The sequence below is a fragment of the Etheostoma cragini genome, chromosome 20 (assembly GCF_013103735.1).
Source record: "Etheostoma cragini isolate CJK2018 chromosome 20, CSU_Ecrag_1.0, whole genome shotgun sequence".
In the NCBI taxonomy this organism is placed as follows: domain Eukaryota; kingdom Metazoa; phylum Chordata; class Actinopteri; order Perciformes; family Percidae; genus Etheostoma; species Etheostoma cragini.
The window spans coordinates 17,140,249-17,160,207 of NC_048426.1; the positions used below are offsets into that span (position 1 = coordinate 17,140,249).

The following is a 19,959-nucleotide window of genomic DNA, read 5'->3' on the forward strand; positions in this document are numbered from 1 at the left end:
GAGCAAGCATTTAGTGTGACAGTGGCGAGGAAAAACTTGGTAGGCAGTGTCTGACGGTGCCGGTTGGGGGTGTGATGCACAGTGGTGATAATAGTCACAATAAAGATAATGGAACAGTGACTACAAATGGTAGTCGTAGTAGTTCAAGTTATAGCAGGGCACTGCAGGGCGTTACAGGGTGTAGCGTGGCATAGCAGAGCATAGGTGGACGTAGTGGGATGCAGCAGGGTTCAGCAGAACGCTATACTGCAGAGACACACACACACAACAGCCCAAGGTAGCAAAGGCGCTGTGCCAGAGCACACAACAGTTTATCATCTTGTGACTTGGTGTCTCAGAGGCGTGAAGGTGTATCAGAAAACTACTGGTAGAGGTAAAGAGAAAACGCAACGCTGCTGGCGCAGCTTATTCAGGTGTAACTTTTAAGAAACAGGGAAGAGCAGTGCCTTGAAGTACCGAAGAGGTTATTCTGTTTCAGTGCCTGAGTCATTTGGCTTTAATGCTTTACCTGTGGCTGAGCTCTGGTCCTGGCTCAGGCTGCAGCGCACCCTATTGGCAGACAGTGAGAGAGAGAAAAGAAAAAAAAGTGATAGAGCACAGAGAGAGGGAGAACATGGCAAGAGAGAGTGTGTTTATGAGAGAGTGGGAGAGGTATGGTGAGGTAAAAGAAAGGGGAGCTTTCTTCTCTTGTATTTATTTTGGGTAAAGTTCAAGATCCCCTACCAGGAGAAAAGCCTGCTCTGAAGAGGCAACTGAGGCATCCCACATGTTTGTGTGTGTGTGTGTGTGTGTGTGAGTGTCTGTGTGTTTTCCAAAACGAGAGGGGTTGATGGAGTCAGTTGGACACTGACTGGAGTCAAAACCATTATCCCAGCAGACTGATTGTGGACTATTTGTTTACGCCTCACATTAACACATTCACATTCAAACACACACACACACACACACACACACACACACACACACACACACACACACACACACACACACACAAACACACACAAACACACACACACACACAAACACACACACACACACACACACGTCTGACACCAGGCTAATCGTCTCCAGCGGGAAGGCCATCTCATCCCACTTTGGAAGACCTTACTGACGGGTGACAAGCCAGGCCACCATCTTTTGTCCTACAATAGTTTTGCATTCCCAGTCAACTATCCAAAATAAATACCCTACCCTTCCACAGATCCATCCATGTCAGCTGCTGGAACGACGATCCATGACAAATTAAATGTGCACAAAAGCTGCCAGGCATTTTAAAAACTCATTTTCCAATTCATTCAAACACATTCCCGTGCTGGTAGGTTCTTGAGGCTGCATCCCGACAGATGTGTATCTCTTTATGTATGCAACCATTTTTTCAGACACGTCACTATTGTTCCAGTAGCTTGTCCCTGTTGGACTGTGACAATATGCTTCCTTAAGCTGTGCAAAGTAAAACGAGTGGCTTGCAAACCATGAAATCACTCTACAAACGTGATTTGTCACCGCAACGAAGTGTACAAAACTGAATCAACGCCATCCGCTTCAAAAACCACTTAACTATCTGTAAACATTCACAGCCCAATAACCTTTTTAAGAACCCTGGCCTTCCTTTACTCATTTTAAAATGTGTAACTCCGGGCATCTTGCACAAATTAAATTATTGTCCTAGGTATTATGGATTTTTCTATTATACTTGTAATTCATGTGAAATTATGTTAACTGGTATTTGCAATTTGCCGATGAAAATATTCCATATATGGTCTCAAAGCTACTGCACATGTCAAGATGCAGAGGGATGATAGACTTGTTTTGTCTGATTTGTTTGTGGCTGATGGCTGTTTTCATTGTTTGTGATCTTTAGTGTTGGAGCGTCCATGACTGTTACTGTCAAAAGCTGCAAGTCCATTGTCCCAGGAATCCATTGTGAGATGCCAAAAAAGCTCGGAATGGTTCTTCTTCATCTGTGCATTATTTAAAGCGCTGATGCCTGTGTGTGTGCATTAATAACAATTTCTTAATTTCTCAGTAATTTGCTTAATAAGTATTTCTGATTCTGATTCTTCTGGGAATTGGCTGATTATTTCAGAAGCACATTGGCAGTGTGCATTTGACAGAAACGGAACAAACATGTTGCATGCGATCACAGTTCTGCTTGTACCAAGGCCTCAAACTAAACATGACACACACGGGCCATGTTAATCAACTTGAGGAAAACAGATTATGCAAGCAAGCCTTTTGTGCAATCAAATTCAGCCGCCACTCAAGAGTCATTCATCTTGCTAGAAGGTAAATGTGACAGCATCATTTTCAACGGAACAACAGCTGTATCTGTCTCACTGCTGCTTCATCCTGATTCCCTGTCAGGCTGCTTAGAGAAGGACAAACCCAACACAGCAGGTGTCTGACAAGACAATCTATACTCTGTCATCATCAGCCAGGTATATATATATATATATTATATATCTACATTGCTCAAGGTTGGTGCTCAAGTATCACAGGTTAATAGAGGATAGGGGCTAACTGGTCATTTTAATGTTTGCTGCATATAGTATGTGCTGGGCTTCAAATTAACATACACCAACCTGAAAAATGTGGCTAATGCTGGATCTAATTCTGATACTACTGCAAAGACGCAATTGCAATTATAAGTGCAAAGTGCTCATTCATGTGTGCAAAGGAAATGAAAGGTTTAGCAGTTGAATTTTAATTAATAGGGATTTATTCCTTATGAGTGTGGAACATGGGTTAAAACTCACCACTTACCCAGAGCTGTGACACTAAGGGTGGTCCTATGCCTCTAGCCCCTTCATTATTTTTCACTAAAGAAAAAGCCATATTTTTCCTATGCATATAAACAGCGAAACAAGCACTTGCATTAAGTGGGAAAACGCAGAGCTATGTGATATAGTACCCTTCGAGTTGGACATTTCTGCAAGACAGATAATGTCTTTCACTGTGACTTGGACCAGGGCTTCCCTTTGGCTGCCTTATACATATACAGTACATAGTACTTAGAGTTGTATGCTGGATGCATGTCGGGGGAGGCCCCATTGAAATTGGGCCCTGTAATTCTAATAAATGTGCACCAATTAGGAAGGTCGGACGAGCCCCAGGAACAAATGGAGGTAAATTATTGTTATGTCCAAAAGATGTCTGTTGCTGAAAAATGGACATCCATTAGATGTCATTTTAGACCTGTGATTCTTCAGCTTAGTGGCATTAGTGACACAACTGTTTAAGCACTGGCTATAATTCCCATCAGATGGGTCTACCTGCACCTGCAAAAACACAGACTGCTGGAAGTTACTTTGGATTACAAGCATCTGTTCAAATACCATAGGCTGATAGATGGAGAGCCTCTCTAACCAAGCCTACGCTGTCTGTGGCTGAGCAACACAAAGTCTGTTAGCAGCTTTGGTGGGAGAGAGTATGTCTGCAGTGCAGCAGTGGACATGAACATCAAAAGCATCACCTCTAACTGGCTGCAGTGGCTCTGTGCTTCACCATGCCGGTTGATTTACACCGGGGGGGAGAACCCGGGAACCGAGGTTGTAAATCGTCACCAAGTCACCACCCACAGTCGAACGCCACCCAATACCTGATGTTGACGAGTGTTTCACAAAAGTGAGTGTGTGATGCTGATGTCACAACCTCAGACAAGGAACAAAAACACACACACACACACACACACACACACACGACAGTGGAAACATGCGTGCACACACATGCACTTTCTCCTTGAAATAAAAAGCACTTCATTCACAAAATGCCCACTCTGCCCACTCAGAGTTCAACCCTACATGAGTTTAGACGCATACATCTGCCCACACACATGCACATACATGTTGACACCCATACGCAAACACAGTGTAGTATAGTATGCTCCCTCAGCAATGCTGTCATAGAATCTCCTCGTTATCATCCGTGTTGCCCTGTACAACAATGACAGAATGTATACAGGGTTTCCCTCAAGAAATAAAAATAGTAATAATAATGCTGCACTTTTTTTATACCCCCCCCCCCCCCCCCCAAAAAAAAGAAATGCACACGTTAATAGAAGCTACCACTACTCCCCGACACCTAATAAAGATCGTATTATGGATGACAGTGTGGTAAACATGCCAATCATGTACAGTGAAAAAGGTTAAACAAGGCTAATCCTGACACAATTTCAAAAAAGAAGCAAAAAACGATTTCAAGTTGCTGCAGCAGATTAGAATTCCTTGCAGAGCTCTTTGGCAAATATGATGGAAGCTGAGAGAGCCTAAGTGTCATATTATGAAACACTGATTTTCACACAGACACACACACTAAGCCATATGTTTATCATACCCTACTGTACATTGAACATTTACACACAACTTCTGCCAAAATTTCACCTCCTCCTTAGAACATGTCAACCCCCCCTCAGGGAGAAACGGGTGAAAGTCGCTCTTCTGTCACCCACTACATCAAACACATAAAAACATCAAGCCAGAGAAAGAACTTACCTGGCACAGAGTCTGAAAGCAGGTGGTATCTGAGGCTCAAGCTTCTCTATCACCGAGAGACAGCAGAACATAACACAGTCATATGTGCAGGAGATGTTGGCTTAAACACTTCCTGAGCTTTTGCCTTCTCACTCGTCTATCCTATGACTTTTCCCTCACATTTTTTTCCAGACCCTCTGACAGTAGGAATGGGGGGGTTGGGGGGTGGAAAAAGATTGAGGGCTTGAACAAAAAGGGTGGGAAAACGACAGTGAGAGACTCAGATCTCCACTGAGACGAGTTGCGAGCACAGCGTGAGGACCATCCACTGCAGCAGAGCAGAATAGCGCGCAGAAAAAGAGGGAGAGGAGAGAGGAGAGGCAGGCAAAACAGGCATTTGCTGCTGCTGCTGGTTCCAACAGTATGGTTGGAGCAAAAATACGGGACTGGAGTAAGGATCCTGGACTTCTCTTTTACCAAGCGTTTACCCAAACAGATGGAGAGTTATGGAGAGAATGGGTGAGAGACAGAGGAGAGCAACAGAGCATAAGATAGTAAGAGGCTTATTTTTTTAGATGGCACCAAGCAGACTCTTCCACTATCTCAGTGCCATTCCTCTCTAGCATGACAGCTAATACTTTTCCTTGCTTTGCTATTGCTTGTTCACCCCCATTCTTCAGCTTCTTCTGTGTTCTTATCTACAGTGTCGCTGTGGATAAACTACAATTCACCGACATCACATAAAGAGTCCTTTCCAAATATGTATTTTTTCCTACAGAATGACGGCATCATTACCGCTGTCAATGCTTGCATGTGCTGTCTCAGTCAACAATAATGTGCGACAGTGCGTAAAAGAGCATACGTTTTTCACCAAAGTCTTTACAATTTTAGGTAAAAGAAGTACACAGCTAAGGATGGTACATTGAAGTTACATAACTGTTTTCACACAGTATGATTACCAAACACACCATGTGAAATGTCCAAGAATGCCAAATTTCAAAGGGAATACACTCCAATAATGTGGCACATTTGGATAACTATCAATCTCTCTTATGGGGCAATTGGGCCATTTGGCTAAAGTGCCTCTTGCTTGCTTGCTGCAACAAGGGAGCAGGCTTTTAGTTGGACTCCTTTGGCCCCAGCAGGGCTCAAGGTCGCTTGGCAGAGCTGCTTGCCGGCAGCCCAAATCCTTCAATGATTAACAGTGGCAGACAGGACGGAGCAGCTGTCAATCCAGATCTAGATAGATAGATAGATAGATAGATAGATAGATAGATACTTTATTCATCCCAAAGGAAATTTTACATATTCTCGGCCGAGAGAGCTGGACCAGCCAACCATCGCGCATTCTAATGGTGCTCAACCAGGTAGTGCAAGGATTTATGAGCCCATTGAAAAAATCCAATCCCTCTTTACTGGAAAAGAGGGTACAAGCATAACACTGATATTGTTCCCTGCCACATTAAAAAAATTAAAGAGAACAGGATGAGACAGAGGAGGGGATAGGCTGTCTGGGTTTGTAATGAGGCTGTGCTTGTGTCAGATGGGTTGATAGGATGATACCTGTTGGATTAACATTTGCACAGCACTATATTTAATTTTGATGTCCAGTTTGTTTCAAAAATGTTACTCACTGAACTATATTATGTTCTCTAAATAATCTCATTCACCTTCTTTTACACAGATTGTTTCTCAACAAGCACCACAGGAATCAATACATTTTTACTATCAAAATTACTTTACTGGTTGATGATAATCCATTTTATAAAACTTCATCACAAAAAGCAAGACTTTTGTTCTCTGTAATATTAAACTGTAACAAAATAAATTATTGTGGTAAAATTAAATACAATTATACAATTACTGAGAATATGAATTATCAGGGGTGTAAAGAAGACACACGTTTGATCCCCAGCAAGAAAATTTGGTTATTCCAGCAGTACAAAAGAAACAGCAGAAATAAATACAGATATATTACGGTAGAAAGTAACATAAATTAATAATAAAAAGGTACAAAAACTAAAACAAGATTTAGAGATTCTGCTACGATGAAATTAAGGAACAAGTGGCCGGGTTAGCTTGGTAGGAAAAGCAGGCGTCATTCCCCATCTTCACTAAAACAAAGGCTTAAACATACCCAAAAGAATTATCAAAAAATGTAATTAGGGAACTAAATTGATATGGCTGCCTAACATTATGTGTGCGTGCAGAAACTTTTCTGTCTGAATCTTTTCTGCCATTCCATAACAGTTTAAAGCTATAGTGCGTAGTTTCTGTTGCCCCCATGAGGAAATCTAAGTAACAACAAAACGGTCGGCGCGTCCACATTATACAAGCCCTCCGTTATGTAAATGTAAATGTAAATGTGCTGTATTTATACGCTTTTCTAGTCTTAACAACTACTCAAAGGATACTCATACAGGATACATTCACCATTCACACACATTCGTACACTGTGGCCGAGGCTGCCATACAAGGTGCCACCTGGTCATCAGATAAACACTCACACACATTCACACTCCAAGCTCAATTTCAGCGACGGGACAGGTTAGCTTTATAGTTGTAGCAAAATAAAAATGTCAGAATCAACCGTTGGCAATGCAGACACGACCTCAAGGAACACCCCCTGCTTCAAATTGAAAGCATGTTTAACTTAGGAAAAGTGCCAATGAAAAATTATGCGGTGTCTTCTGTGTCTACCAAAACAAACAGACTTTTAAGCATTCAAAAACTCAACAGTAACAGTACTTTTACTTAAGTACAAGTAAGGCAGAAATGGGAAGAAATGGCAAAAACAGCAAACAGGACAACAAAAAGCATGGCACCACGAAACAAGAACGATCTGACAAAAGACAAAGGGAACACAGAGGTTAAATACAAGAGGTAACGAGGTAACGAGGTAACGAGGAACAGGGGAATCACGTTAGGGCGGGGCAGGACAATCAGACAGACAAAAGGTAAAACTAGGCAAGACTGGACAAAACAGGAAACCATACTATCACAACAAAACAGGAAACAGAACATACAGACACTCACCAGGGAACACAACCACACAAGACCGGGGAGGAAACTAAGAACACACACGAGGAGACAAGACAGGACCAAAAACTAAAGAAGGGAGAAAAAAGAAACTAAAGCAACCACCCAAACCATCACACAATCAGCTCAAAAGCCAAAACTTATGTAAGCCTTGTTGGTCAGTTAGCCTGTTGTTTGCCACAACAATCTACCTTTTAATCCTGCCCTTCTTCTTGATCTTTCCTCTCTCCATCCTCCTTCCTTTTTCTCAGGTATTATCAGTCTCTGAACTCTCCATGTCCTGAACATACAATACCGCTACTCTCCTGTGTCGGGTGTTACTCGGTCGGCCGGAAAAGCAGGCCTTCCTCTTTGTGTATAACAAATCTCATCTCACGAAAATATTCATTTCACGGATCGCTGTCCAATACAAGCCAATATCCATGCGGGGAAAGGCATTAAGCAATATTCTCTCTTCCCTTCTCTATTCAAATTGGAAACAGCGGAGTGGGGCTGTGCCAAAGATATCAGCCTCCTGCTGTACGGGGTTTGTCCTTGTAATGAGGTTGCAGCCACTGCTAGCTATTCATTTTAGTCATTCACCAGACGGCCTTATCAATGCACTCAAATGACTTTGGCTTAACAACGTGCAAAGGAGAGGCGTCTCGCTTCTCTTGTTGTGTTGGACTGATGTGCTCTTAACAGTTCATTGTTTAATGATACGCATACCACACCCCATGAGGTCCGTCGACTGTTGAGTGGGTTATGATCACAGGGACAGAGTTCAAATTAAAAACAACAGATCTTTTTTCCTCATTTTAAAATACTTCACCATCACAGAAAATACAGCATGTATGCTGAGCATTAAAGTATTGAAGACATCTTCTTGGTTTAACAAAGTCTCTTCAGAAAATATTCTCTGGGAGTAATATAGAGTGACATTCTCCATTTTGTTAATTAAAATGTTGTTCTTTAATTCCTCACCTGTCCTTTGGCAATGCCAAACAACTAAAATTATAGTATATTATATAATAGGGAAGAAATAAAAGCATAATTTGATCAGAATGAATCTGACAATTTTGCCAAGAGAAAGGCGCGCTGTGCACCTCTGACACTCATTCATGAGTGAAGATAGTTGTGGAAACTTTCCCGGCTGGTCAACAGTACAGAAGTTAGCTTGCCTATAACACGAAACATGGGTTTCTTCATAAATCAATCACAGGCTTAAAAAACCTAATAGACCTGAGTCAGAAAACTCAGCTGTAACTGTACCTGAAAGAAGTAGCAGCAGCACCTCTACACGTGTCACTCCCACAGCGACCCTGCAAGCAACAGGCGACGAGGCAGCTAACTTCTGATTTAATTTAATTCAGTGATGTGTTTTATACCCTTGTATTTTGTGGCTCAGTGGTTGAATTTGTAGTAGGCTTATTCTGTACCATTGTCATAGTTATGGGCATATCCTGTGTTAGCCATCCTAGTTTTGCATTGTCTTGGGTGTTGGATTTCATTCTTGTTTTAGTTTTTCGGGAGAGTTGTGATGGATGCAGCGTGGTGTGTGGAGGTTGACTTTGGCTGAAAATGTCACTCTCAAAATGTTGTCAGTACTCCCAACTCAAAAAATCTTCCCGGGCCAAGTATTTGTGTTTCATCCATAGAAAGAAAATTTGAAAAAGATATCATTATTATTTCTATGGTTTCATCACCCTAATGACATTTCACAAACTAATGTAATACCCACAAACTATTCAGTCTGAAACAGTCTAAACAGAGCATAAATCTTAAAAGTTATAATCCATAAGATTTTTATGAAATCAAACCCTGTTTGTGATACTATTCATGGCCATGCATTTCCATTCTGTAATTACCTCTCTATAGTTTAATAGTTTTCATTGGTAGTGGCGCGCAAGGCATGAAATCAGATCACTGCTGTTAACAGCATGATAGAAACAGGCTAATTACTGAGTTTTATCGACTGGTTATTGTTGATTCTTTATCAAAGCAAAGTAGTTTTGTTTGTTTTGCTGTACTGTAAACGGAATACATTGCTGCTCTTCTGTTGTATATCTGACAAAGTAGTTACACAGGTACACAGTTATAAAAGCGTAATTCCGGAATCTCCCTTCCATAATGTTGGGGGACTTGGGAGTGACAAAAAATGGTGGTCAAAATTGACACACCTGATAGCCAGATTTCCCAAAATGCTCTTACAATTTAAGATACGCAACTAAAAACCTATTTCATTAGAACTTCCTTGCCTGGTAAACGCATTTCTTGCATTACTTGCTTCATTTCTTTACTTCATTACTGTGACGTACTGTACTGTATCAGTGGTTGCCTGCACAATGTCAAAACCACTAAACTACTGTGACATTAAATGTATCCAAGAGGAAATATCTAAGTCTATCAGACAAATCAAATCCAGAGTTAATGTAATATTGTGTCTGTATTCCTGGCATATCTGGCTCTGCTTGCAGCTGGGATAATGGCTCCCCTAGTTTATCTGCTTTTTCTGATCTCATTTGCTGTTACGTTTTGTTTGTAGTTTGTGTAAATGGTGCGTGTTTGTGTGTTATATAACCAGCAAATCCATTGCTAAACACTGCTGTAGTTGTTCAAGGTGATATCACCCACAGTATTCAAGGATTTCTCACACCCTCACAACCCCGCTAAAACATCTACATTACAGTAGGAGGCATCGATCCATATTTCAGCCACAGTCGGCCCACACTGGGGAATAAAGCAGCTACAGAGTGTTTGAATCATTTATAGCAGTCTTAAAAGATACAGGAGCCTGTTGGTGGACTGAGTGTGTCTGCTGGGTCCGTCATATTCACAGCATCCTCCAGCTATGAAAAGAATGAACCGCAAAAAGTAGTGCATAACCCACATGTATTTTTCAACTTGTTCCCTCATTCATATCTCCAGCCGGCTGTGCATTGACTGGGTCAACACATGGCTTGATGAATGCCGATTGGTTAAGTCCTGAGAAAAACAATGTGCTGAGTACGCTACGTTGTCCTGTTGGCAGTTTAGAAAAGCACAAGAAATGACTCTGAGCGGTTGATTACTTGGCTGAATTAAGCAGTGTGATGGATTTTCCCAAAGGTAATAACACACCCAACAAAGACAAATGTGTGAGCGCACGCTCTCCGACTGCAAGTGCATAATAAAGAGGTACACATGCAAACACACACACACACACACACAGACGTGGGGGTCTAATGTCACGAGGAAACCTTGTGGTGGGAACTAATGGCTAAGCGATTTGATAAAGCTGTTTTCATAGTTCTTTCATGTTCCTTATGCCTCTCAGTCTCTACTCTCTCCATAACAAGATTACCGACTGCAACAATTTTAGCGTTTGCTTTAGTCTTTTCAGATTGTGTCAACTTGGTGCTACTTTTTCCACTTCTGACAACAGACATTTAAGATTGGATTTTGTATTGTACAGTAAAAACAGAAATGATTGACATTTCCAATTACATTACTCCACCTGTGGGCTTTTAGCTCCTTAAAGCTACTACTTGATTGGACATAAACTGAACAGAAGCAGTTATAAGACCACATTGTGTCCCTCTATATGACCGTAACAATGATAAGCACCTCCAATTTATTTATTACAACTTTAAAGTTCCTTTTCCACTGTGGGCTGAAGATTTTATTTTAACAAGAACACTAGCAGCATACGGTCATTCTCACTCCGGCCTGCTCAATCAGAGCCGAGCATTCGTCCTTTGAGGACTGCGTCTTGTGCAGTTTGTGATGAGCTCTGTAAATGATGTGTTTGTCTATTCAGAGTCCTGACTCAGCAGGCTGCTATGTGGCAGTGGCCCAGTAGAAAGGAGACCTTCAGCACTTTGTCTCTGATTCATCTAAATCATTAGTTCTTTAAAACACTGTGGTGGAGGGTGAATGTTTACGGCCAGGAGACATTAAAGGTGTAAATCAGTGGTTGGTGCCGGCCCCTCCCCTGTGGCATCATCAAACATATGATAAACGGTCAGCACATTTGGCAGCCATTTTACCGCTGAGTTCACACCAGGTAATCTTCTGTGACTAAAAGATGACAGGAAATGAAACTATAACTGCAAGCATGCAAGGACGTATTCCACTGCTGATGTGTAGTTACAGATGCATAGGCTGTGTTTTGTCTTTCTCAACTTTATGGTTCAATGGATAAAAATGATCTCTTCAACTCAGATATGCAAAGCCTGAAGTATGACCACCTGGGTCTATTGCACTCCAGGCCACAGCTTCAGACACTAATGGCATTTCCCCATTGGCTGAAATACACTTTGATTTGAGTTCATTGCCCTGACATTTTTATTTTAATCAGACTTTGAAATGGACTAGATTGTTTTTTTAATTATTGTAAATAAAAAATGTTGAACTATTCGTAACCAAGTGTGAATTCTATTAGTTCAAAGGGTTCTAAAGGTCACTGCAAATACAAGACGCCGCTAATCTTTCTGTCCTCATTTCAAGGTGTAAAACCACCCCAGAAATGAGGTCCCATGTTTCCCTTCAAACTACAAAAGATTTGATATCTCACTTACAAAAGCACTTGCCCTAAAATTAGCTGCAGTCTGAAGGTTTTTTCCCTCTTATAGTCTCATTTTTCTGCTCATATCACAGTACCTCTGAGTTTGCATACAGTTCTCACAATATACTAATTACAATACAAATTGGGTACAGTAAAAATATAAAAAGCTCACAACATTATAAACTAAATTTACACAACAAATCATATGGCAATAATGAAAACTTCTTATATACACTAGGTTGCTGCATCAGGGTCATGCACATATTATGTGACATAATGAACACACTGTTCTATTTCCCAAGAGGTAGTAGGGCTGCTGTTTAAATTGAATTACTTATATATGAGCCATATACATTCTATTTTATACAGTCCTATGTTCCCATGGATCTAACATTATTATAGTAGCTAATGTTTACATGCAAATGAAAGTAATGAAGTTAAAAAATAAATACATTTTCCAGATGGTGAAAACATCTGAGCCATGATACTGAGAAACAGCATACTGAACACATACAGTCATGAGAAGGGCATTTTGCAGCTCCTCTAAACTCTCAAAAGGCCACTTTGTCATCTGCAAGTCTGGAGGCCCAAAGTGTATATTTCTCAATGATAATGTGTCACCAATTACTTTGCCCTAATCTGACACAAACCTTGGGAAAGGACATTGCTAATGGTGACAAAAATTCTGTCAGAAGATGTCATTCCATTCCTGCAAAGGGCAGCAGAAACAAATAATTTCACATGGCACAAAGAGGAAAAAGAAAATGAGATGCATTCTAGAATGAGCAATGACGATTATTGCACTGCCCGAGATGTGGTAGTGTTCATTAAACCAAACCTGGATTTAAGGAAAAGAGGGCACCGGATGAAGAAGTACAACGCTTACACTGCAATTCTATATTGCTTTATGTTCACAAGCTAGGCTTCTGAAGCACTGCATATATTGTAATGAGTGTGAACTATCTCTTTCAGATGGAAAGAGTGAGCTTCATAAAGACTAAATCAGACAGATTATGCACACAGGGTCTTGTTATTATGGGTCTGAATAATTCCAACGCCGGTCTCAAGTCTATAATACCAAAGGTCCCAGGTGAAATGAACTGAATGAGAAAGGACAGTAATTTTCAATGCCTGGGTTATCATGTTAAAACTATGTGCATAGATATGTAGTAAGAGTGAGAGTTTGGATGATGAAATCTGCTTGGAAACCTGCACAGTTTTTCTTTCAGCCAACAAAACTGATTGCTGGCTAGTAATGACAGCCTGTCTTCTCATCTACCTCGGTGGGAAATCATGGACCCACTGTTTCGCAAATTACAACACATTGCAGTTGACAATCTGCCCGTTAATTATAAACTGTATATGTACTGTCTGAGAATGGAAAACCTGAAAGGTACATCAACTGTAACTAACAGTTAAGTAAGTTAAATGAAGTTAATTCAAGTTATCATGTAGCAAGAGCATTGCAATGGCATGAACTATAAGGTAGAGTTAAAAGGCTGAGCATACACAGCTATTTTAAAAATCGATATATATATATATATATATATATATATATATATATATATATATATATATATATATCACGATGGTTCACATGGACAAATGTAAACCTTTTTGCATTTTAGGATTTGTTCTCACTTCTCTTCATCCAATACAATTCATTTCCATCAAAGCTGCAATTAGCATGTGACAATGTCTGGTTTCACAGGCCCTCTTGCAGAAAAGGCTGCCTCCACATGTTCAACCCTGCATCTGGTGCTGTGACACAAAGACAGATTAGGGGTCATCTGTTGATGTTTACTGAGGCAAATTAAAACAAAGTGGATTCTTGGTAAATTAGCTTGAACTATTGTGGCAGAACCGTGCAGGTACGAGGCTCCTATACAGTTGTCTTCCCCATGACGCGATTTGAAAGACAAAATCACAGAAGCAATGTGCCAGCTGGCCCGTCGGCTACAGAAGGGATAGACACACAAACACGTGTTCTCCCATGAGCTGGATTATCATTAATATGATGTCTATCTGTGTGTTTGTGTTGTTTGTAGAATTAAGCTTCCTATTAGCTTGTGACAAGGGAAATTAATTTTACAGAGTGGGAAACATAACACTGGTCACAAGATATATTTATATATTTGAATATCACCTTGCTCCCTGCGAAGCAAAGCATCTTTAAGTAGAAACAAGGATCTCTATTACAGCTTTGGCCACTGTTGGTAGCCATTTTACAGCCGTCGTTAAAAAGATCCCACACATCCCTTGTATTTAAGCCGGAGCTACATAATCCTGTGTTCCAACATTGTAGAAAATGCTGCTATAACAAGGGAATTTCCCAGCTGAGGGATGAATAAAGTATCATCTAATCTAATCTAATCTACAAATATAGAGATATTGTAGAGATTTAGCTTACTTTTTTATAGCAAGCAGACAAATTGTGGTAGTGCGTAACACTCAAATAATGTACTGACTAATTAAAAAAAAAGAAATGTATCTTGATCTGTTAAGTGAAAGGAATATACAAAGGTTAAATCAAAACAACCAGACAAAAAATAATTTAAGGGCACATTGAGTGCACAGGCCTCCGACAAGGCATGCCCTATCTCACAATGTTAATGCAGTGTGAATTTTCACAGACGGGAACTCATTTTTGTGATTATTCCTACACCACATGAATATTGCACAATATTAACAAAAGTGAAAAATAATTTGTGTATTCGGATCCGCTCCAAAATATAATGGGTTCTTCCTCAGCAACATGCTACACCCTTACCCGAAAGTTTCATGAACATCAGGCCAGTAGTTTTTTTGTAATCCTTCTGACTGACAAACAAACAAACAAACAAACCGAGCAGAAAACAACAGACATGCATCGCATCTAAATGGGTTTTTATTATTGCCTGAGCTCAGTGGTGAATTCATTTTCTCCATTGGAAACATTTTCTCCATTTAAAACACTATTTGATGGGAGGATGTAAATCAACATCCGAATACAAACTCAAATTCTAGCATTCTTTAGTGCAACTCTGTTATCGTCTCCAAAACAAACAAGTCTATTTTAGAGGAACAACATATTATAAAAAGTTTTGATTGTAATGTCTGCTGATTCTTAAGGTCTTTAGGCAATAGAAAAAAGTAAGTCATCATTCATCAAGCTCCGCATAGTAGACAACTTGGTATTAGGAGTAAATACTACAATACAGCCATCATAGCCAACGGGGCCTTATTTACTGGGATTATGGGTTTGACAGTGATGGAGTATTACACTTCTGCTTTATAAGAAAATTACCAGTACATGTGCATAGAGCCCAAAGTTAAATAGATGAAAAAAGGAAAGTTTGTACTCTACTTCTAATGCTATTTTGGGTAGAACATGCCATAACGTGCTTTAGTTATTTTATAGAGGCAAACATAGATACATGAAAACATGAAAAAGACAAAAAATTACTTTGAACTATTATAACATTGTAGGTGCTTCTGTGTTGTTGTGGTAAAAGGAGTTAACAGTGATAGCAAATGTCTCTGCCGCACTTATTTTTAGGAATTAGCTTGCTGGTTGGAATTGACACCTCGTTTCCCAGAGCAAACATACAAGACCCTCCAAGAGGGAATCTGTTAATGCTAGATTTTCATGCATGTGTCAGTCACTGCTGGATAAAAAAATATTCAGCGCTACAGCATGTTATACTTCGGGACAATGGTGCTTTGAAGTAAACGCTAAGAAGGTATAATGTTTACCATGTTTAGATCTTAGTTTAGTGTTCTAACAATTGCTAATTAGCACTAAACACAAAGTACAGCCTAGGCTGATCGGAATGGCTTTAGTTTTGCAGGTATTTGGTCACAAAGCAAAACCATAAAGTGTTGGTTTGACTGACTATGACTATTTTATACAGTATGATGATGCTAGAAAAATGTACATAAACACGTGCATAAAAGATTGTACCAAATATTCTCTCTAACAGTTGTCAAAAGTCAATGTGGTGCTAGAGTAAAATTCAGGCAATCACCAAAGTCAAAGATTCCTCCTCTGGCGACCATGATTATCTGTAACAAGTTTCATGACCTATCAGTATAATAGTTGTACAATAGTAGTTATATTTCAGTCAGGACAAAAATAAAGGACCATTACAAAAATGGACATCGCCATCCATAGAACATGTTGCACGTATGTCTAACAACTAAGCAGAGAGAGTTTTCTGGGGGGTAATGAGGTCCAAACTTGTTTTGATAGGAGTGAGTTTTTAACGTATTATCCTCTATCCTCTGTATAGGCAGCCATTGCACATTAACTCCTTAACTCCTGTTTGCTGGTAAATAGTTTACAATCTCCAGAGAAAAGAAAAGAAACTGAATATCAATATGCCATTGCTCATCCATTATTCAACGGCAATCTGACATCATTTATAACTACTTGCCTTTGAATTTTTTTTAAAGTTTATAGTACCTTTAAAATTCCCTTTCTCCACCACAAGAATGGAAAATAAAGTCTAAGAAAGGGCTGATGGGGCTGCCATTGTGATACGCTACAGATAAACAAGTGTGCAGGCAGGGTGGGTTAAGAAACAAAGAAAAGAAAAATACTCTGTGCCGGTTGTAGGATTCTGATTTTGGACAGCATGAACGTCCTCTATAGTCCCACCAGATATAAGTAAGTTACCTCTAGCCTCTTTCAAGGCTGACTTTTCTCACAGTTGATGTAACTGTGAGAAAAGTCAGCCTTGGAAATTGGGGAAGCCTTGTGGTAAGATGCTGAAAGAAAGATCTCCACTTTTGAGAAAAGTTGAAATTTTCAGCGTCAAACCCTTCATTTTCTGCATTCTTGAGAATTTTTCTGCAACAATTTGTGTGTTTTCTGCATCAATTTATGGTTCAAATGTCTTTATTTATGTAAAGGAAATTATATAAGGTTTTTGGGGTGGGTTGCACTGGCCAATTTTGTAGCACCCCCATCCCACCTCTAAATTACGCCTATGACCTGATCGATACATCGGCTGGCTGTTATTGGCCAATTTAAGCTTTTTTACAGTATGGAGGTATATGTTGGCTAAGTAACAAAAACTATAACAGATATGCTTTGAAAATGCATTTTTTTTACTTCACTTTGTTGACATAAATAATGAATTGTAAAAGCTTTCCTGTAGCTTGTATCACAGAGATGGAAACAAAAGAGCGCTAGTAAATGACAGATAAATTCATTTAGAAAGATGCATTTGTCAGTGGTAACAGGATAACTCATTTGATGTTCATAACACAAGGTTGCCCACACTATGTCTTTTAATTTGTATTATAGTCCATCCATCCATTTTCCACTTGTTCTTTAGAGGGGAACTGTAAAGTGGCCTGCTCAGTACAAAACTCAGAACAAAGCTTATGAGCATCCCCATGTTCAAACAAGGTGTTTTTGTTATAGATAATCCATGACTAGCAGAGCCGTCAACAACAAACAACTACTTGGATTCCGATTTTTTTTCCCACACCTTTTAATTTCAGGGTTCATTATCAAAAAGTTGGTTTATGTTGTGTTTATGTAAATACATGATACAGTATATCATTAATGAATTCTTTAAACTCTCAAATTATAATTTAGGTTTCCAGTTGAAGTCCAGTATCGGTCTGGTCCTCCCTGTCCTCCTATAAAATACCATGTCATAATTTTATTTGTCATTTGATTTGTTCATGTATTTTAAATGCTGATCAATAATCCAAAGTCTGTGTCCCTGCATTGCTGCTGAGCATCTATATCAGCCTATTCTCCTAGCTCCTGTCCAACGCACTGGGCTGTGCCTGAGAGACCTGCCTTCCTCCACACAGCCTGTCTTTCTTTTGCTCTACACTTCCCTCCAAACTCTCTCTCTCTCTCAGTCTGTCTCTTCCCCCTCTTGTGTTCTCATGCAGATCCGCCTGTTCATCTCACAGCCCAAATGGCAACAGGCAAACCAGACAGCATGGCTCCGACAATATTATGGCACAACTGACCATTTTTGGCAGAGTTCTGGCCAAGTCTGGATTTAAGTAATAGGATTTATTTTTCAGAAGGTCTTGGGGAACTGAGGGCAAGGGGTTCATATGCCATCTTTACAGAGGAATATATAAAGCATGTGGTGGTTTACAAGTATGGGTGTACACATGTTGTTCATCGCAAAACTCGAAGAAACTGTAACACCAGTGATTTCTATCACAAAAAAACTTTACCTTTGCAACTGAGAGACATTATCTTTGGCCTAGCCAAAGTCAGAGGGATGCTGAAATCCATGAAATAGCTGTGGAGAGGACAACCACTCTGCTAGGACTTAGTATAATCCTTCAATTTCACATTTTAGCTGGGTGTGATAACAGGGCCACTCTATCTGCCACACACTGCTTGCACTGTCAAAAAAACAAAGACAGGCGGTGAAAAGAGCACTCTCTTGCAATTAAGATTTTCCTTCAGGGGTCAAATGTAATATATGTGAGTAATGGATTGAGTGTGAGCATGCTGTAAGGCACCAGTTTTGTAGTACTTTATTGTAACGTGGCTTGGAATAAGAGATCACAGCTCCCCCATGAGGATAGAAGTTGGCATAAAATGACAAGAAAGTAAAAGAGTTTAGAGAGACAAAGAAGGAGGCTCGTGTGTACATCTGGAGGCCTCACCATGCATTATGGATGACTTTGACAAACTTTGTCAAAAATGTGACAAAATCTGGGATCCATTTCAGATGTCTTTGCACCGAGCCCCCTTCAGCATGTGTATATCGAAACACAGCAGAACTATCAAAATGGGAAAAGGGACAGTTGAGTGGCAGTATGTGTAATTCATTCAGGGGAGAAATAAAAAATTGGGGCTGAGGGGAAAGAAGTGGGAGATAAGATAAAAAGCAGAATTGGTCCTCGAAAAAAGCAATGATTTGGAAATGGGTTTAGGCCCTGCACATTACTGAGGTGTATCCCACCGAATGGTGTTTTATTATCATTTCTCCCAAAAGAAATAGATCTACTTCACCTAGCCAAACTGTTTTTCTTCTTTTACCTCACAAGAAACAATGCAGCAAAGCCAGTCCTTTTCATCCCGTACCCTCTTCTCTCCTGGCCTCTGGCCAGAATAGATGAATCGCAGCTACAATCCTCTCTAGCATCCTCATGTTTCCCCTGCATGGCGGCTTGTTCCATTACAAAAAATAGCTGGAGATGATGTGTGAGCGTGTGTCTACAAACAATTTTTCCTGGAATAACTCTTCACACCTCAGCAATTTCACAAATTCCTACACCAGGGTTAGACACAACACAACACCTGATTGGTATAGCGAGGTAAGCCTGCAGGATTAAACCGGAAAAAAAACTAGTAAGCTCTTATCAGTGAGAAAACAAAATGTATTTTTTGCCTCGGGTAAATCTGAGGAAAGAAATGTGTAAAGGCTGGATGTGTCCCCTAATTACCCGGAGCTCTGGCCTCTTCATTCTTTTTAGTGAGGAAATCCCCAGCTACAGAGCTTAAGCGTAAGACACGTTTTAATAATTAAAGTTTTTAAATGGACTTTCATTGCTATATGCTGACTCACGTCACTCCTTGGCACAGTTTAACAGTAATAAAGGGTGTCCATACAATGATTAATTGCAACAATTTTGCAAGTGGCCCAGGTACATTTACATGGAAAATGTATTTATTCATTATTTATTTATTATTTTGAATATTATATATTTACTTATTTGTGGTCAAAACACTATGGATAATAAATAGTGTGACAGTGAATATTATGAAGGATGATTTAATCTATATATAAGTGCTGTGGACCTATATAAGTCTTCATTTAGGGCCTCTGAAAAAAGATAAGAACACCCAAAAAAAAACTTGTCACCCCTCCTGCCTTCCCTCAATCATTCACACTGAACTGGCAGCCTGTTTAAATTCCGTCTCCTACTCCACTAGTGTTGACCTTGCAGTGTTTA

General features: G+C 39.9%; 1 protein-coding gene and 1 long non-coding RNA gene across 7 annotated transcripts in view; one reads left to right on the top strand and one right to left on the bottom strand.

Moving 5' to 3' along the window:
- dlgap2a (discs, large (Drosophila) homolog-associated protein 2a) overlaps nucleotides 1-19,959 on the bottom strand; it is a 143,003-nt gene that overhangs the window by 96,506 nt on the left and 26,538 nt on the right. The window contains exon 1 of one of the 6 annotated variants that reach the window (XM_034858114.1): nucleotides 4,491-4,817. The exons of the other annotated variants lie outside the window; for them this stretch is intronic. The gene's annotated coding sequence lies outside the window, so the exon portion shown is untranslated. Of the gene's footprint in view, nucleotides 1-4,490; nucleotides 4,818-19,959 lie in introns of those variants that run through there. 6 annotated transcript variants of the gene reach the window in all.
- On the top strand, nucleotides 83-6,811 carry LOC117935734. Its single transcript, XR_004654813.1, has 3 exons — nucleotides 83-93; nucleotides 341-342; nucleotides 6,720-6,811. It is a non-coding gene; the product is annotated as an uncharacterized LOC117935734 (long non-coding RNA).